Here is a 4,243-nt window from a genome sequence, read left to right on the forward strand (position 1 = left end):
TCTCCGACACATCTTTGATCACCTCACACACATTTAGACGTGTTTAAAAACACACACTTTAGGGTTGATAGAAAATAAAAGATAATAAAAACAATGAATAGAATTTTACTTGTATACATATATATATATATATATATATATATATATATATATATATATATATATATATATATATATATATATGTAATTTTTCTACTTCTTAAGAAAAACTTTATAGAACAAATTTCAAAAAACAAGCTCAGTGTTAATACATATCACATAATGTATTGTTCATAACTGAAAAATGTAAAGTAACTGATATACAGTTACAAGTAAAGACTTTTTACATTGACATTTTAATGAATTTATTGTTCTGGTGCTTTTTGTGATGTTATTGAACGACACACAATACGACACAGTTCAACAGGAAACAAACAACAACAGGAGAATTAGACGTGTTGAAAAAATATATTTTGTTTAATGGAAGAGCCGAAAGATGTGTGTGTTATTGTGAGTTATTTGTCATTATGTGTTTTTTTTGTCATTTTTGTGTTATATTTTGAGTTATATAGTGTGAAATTATGTTTTAGTTTGTGTGTGTGTGTGTGTGTGTGCCTGCACACGTGCGTGTGTGTGTAATCTTAGAGCCATAAAATGTGTTGTTATTGATCCACATTGAGGATGTTATTACAGCAGCGTGGCTCACAATAATTGAAGGATATGTGCATTAAATGATAATAATAATTAAAGTTTGAAGGAGTGGCTGGGGCTGGCTACCCATGTGTAGCAAATATGAGACTGTTTGAACTGTTTGAAGAGTTATATTGGTTTTCTATTAAGGTGTGTGCCATCTGAGAACGCAAAGCATGATGGGTTTGAACATTGTATATGAGAGTTATAGCTTTTTTTTTATTATGGAGTGCAAAATGGCGTTAGTCACTAAAACCCATCATCATCCAACACTATTTTGAAGTCAAAACAACTTATCGTCTATCCGCTAGAGCTGACGCCACTAAAAGCGTGCCCTCTGAGAACACAAGGCATGATGGGTAATTTTGACATTGAGTATTGTTTAGGGATGGACAGTCAACATGTGTATCAAATATGAAATAGTTTAAACTTTGCATTTGAGAGTTATATTGAAACGCCATTAACCCAAGATGGCCGACTTCCTGTTTGGTTTTGGGCAGGGTCATAATGTAACTTTTTGCTCATCTTGGGGTCAAGAATACATGTAAATTTGATGCAAATCCAATGAATAATAGCCAAGATACAGCATTTAGAATGTGATGGCGAAGGATTTTCCTGACATTATAGGCCCCTCCCACAGATCATGTAATGTTTTTTCTTCATCAGCGACCTGCTCCCATCTTATAAGATTCATCCAACACTATTTTGAAGTCAAAACAACATATCGTCTTGTAAGTGTCAGACGCCACTAAAAGCGGCGACCTCTGAGATTGTAAGGCATGATGGGTAATTTTAACATTGAGTCTTGTTTAGGGATGGACAGTCAACATGTGTATCAAATATAAGGCGGTTTGAACTTTGCATATTAGAGTTATATGCATTTTTCCATTATGGCATACCATGGTTGCTAACAGTGAACATGACCGTAAATGGCGCCAGTCGAAAACGCAAGGCATGATGGGAAATGTTTCAAGGCAGTAATGAATAGGCTTGGTCAAATTACATTTGTGTGAAATTTGAGGCTGATTGAACTTTGTGTGTCAGAGTTATGGGTTTTTTAAATTGTGGCATGCTTCAGAAATTAGCATTGCAACTTTGAGGCGGCACCACGACCAAACCGTTAGAGATACACAAATTCTTTCGATGATTATTAATCTTCAGTGGGTCCTAAGTGTTCTGGCCAAGTTTGAAGCGATTCGGATGAAGCCCCTCAGACTAGTTTGCGCAAATGCGCAAACTAGATTCATTTTGTACTTTATTGCATTTTCTGCTTAAATTCTCACTAACGCAACTCGTCCAGAGTTGACTGAATGTATGTTATGTATATTATATATATATATATATATATATATATATATATATATATATATATATATTATATGTATAAAATAAAAATATTCTGGAAAAAAATAATGTAGTCTATACTAGATGTTTCCCACTGACAGAAAAAGTATTAACTGAATATTCATGTATATTAATTATTTAAATAGTATGGAAAATGTAAGTGTCTCTGACTGACGTTCTCATCAAACACACAAATAATTTGAATGAAGTTTAACTTTGAATGAAGCAACACATATTCTACTACGTTCAGGATTGGCTACCAGGTAAATAAAACTATTTTTATTTCTCTAGTTAAAAGTGAAACATTCTGTTGTCAGAATGCAATTACAACCGATATTGTTGTTTTCTACAATAAGAAAAATGTTCGTTTTAATTTTTTCTTTAAAAATATACTAATTATGTTCATTGACTAAAAATTTGCATAGTCATTGTGGCTTTGCTATTGTTAGCAAAACATGCTATGGCTCCTCATCCTCCGAAACACCATTCTCACTTACCGCTACAATTTAAGTCCAGTTGTGGTAGAGAGAACTTGTGTTTCGGTAATGAGAATGTAACCATACAAACTGTGTTTTTAACTAGCCTAACTATTAACTTTAATATTATAAACTAACTTGGTATTTTCCTAATGTCCCGTTTCATTGCAGACAGTCAGCAAGTGACAGAAACAAAGCTTTAGTAAAGACCAGGCTGAAAAACTTCAGGGAGAAGATTTACATCAACCCAGAACTACTGGATGAGTACAGAAGGAAAGACAGGGAGAGGTTTGGGGTTGTAGAGGTCACATCAAGAGTAATTAGCTCAACACACACACACACACACACATATTCATATTATTTATTTCACCTAACCCTAAAAGGCCATTTCACGATTGCTTAAAACATCAATTATATACACAAAATGAAACATGAAAACCACAGAAATTGCTTTTTCCATTAACAAAATTGTATTATTAGGGTCTGAAGGCCAAAAGGACCCTATTGTAATTGCTTTTAATTTTATTATTATTATTATTATTATTATTATTATTATTATTATTATTATTATTATTACTATTATTATTATTATTATTATACCATCATGTTTGATCGCGAATTTGACCCCCTGATATTGCCAGGTTATTGCTAATGCTAATGTTAGCCCAATGCTAATTCTAATGCTAGGTTAACTAGACTAATGCTAGGTTATTGCTACGTTAATGCTATTACTAGGTTAATGCTAATGCTAATAAATTTTCCTTAAATGTCTGGTATTACTTTGATGACATTAAAGCTAACATCCCAGAACCACAACCTGCACCTCATCAGCTCTTCACTTCTGTGTGTTGCCTGAAATCTGAGCAAAGTACAAAAAAAAAAAAAAACCTATGTATAACAGTTGAATTAGAAGTTGTAAATAGAATATAACAGGAGGTAAAGGAATTAGTTAGTAATATATTGTTGATAATCTTTAGTGACTTATAAAAATGTATTTTTAGCATATGTTCTAATGCTGTATTTGTGTGTGTGTAATGTATTTTGTCTATGTATGTCATGTATTTGATTATACCTGTATTCAATTTGTTAAATTATTAAATATTTTAACATGTATCACTACCGCAGCAGGTGTTGATTTAATATCAATTTAATGAATAGAAATCTAGTAGGAGCTTTAAAACGTGTGGGCATAATATATACTTTATGCCTTTTAGGTTTGTCATATCATTTTGAAAATACTTATAGGTTTCATTAAAATAAAAAAACTTTTAGGTTGCAGATTGTGGAAGGTGTTGCAGTAATGAGAGAAATCAGTCTAAATCACATAAAAGTGTTCATTTAAATATATATGTCATGTCAGAGTTGCAAGTAACTGTGCAGGACAGTCAATAATCAAACTTAAAAAATTTGAAAATGTGTTTTTTCTTCTAATGATCTTGACGTTTTGAGACCATTGCGGTAATGAGACTTTTTTTGGAAAGTATGTTCTAAAAGGTGCTAAATTGTCAGTAAATATTTTTAAAATTAATGCCCACAAACACTTTGGACCTTGTTAATAATGCCTAAAAAAAGAAATGTGTTTATTCTTGTCTTTTTAAAATTTCATGTTGTAACTCAGTGAAACGAAGGTTTCATGAGAATAACCCAATAAGATTGATTATAATTAAATTTAAATTAAAAGAAAGCCAACATGTGTGATTAAAGTAATTACCAGTAGATGGCGGTAAATAATGAAGTAGAAAGTTAGGAAGTAT

The sequence above is a fragment of the Gouania willdenowi genome, chromosome 17 (assembly GCF_900634775.1).
Source record: "Gouania willdenowi chromosome 17, fGouWil2.1, whole genome shotgun sequence".
Lineage (NCBI taxonomy): Eukaryota > Metazoa > Chordata > Actinopteri > Blenniiformes > Gobiesocidae > Gouania > Gouania willdenowi.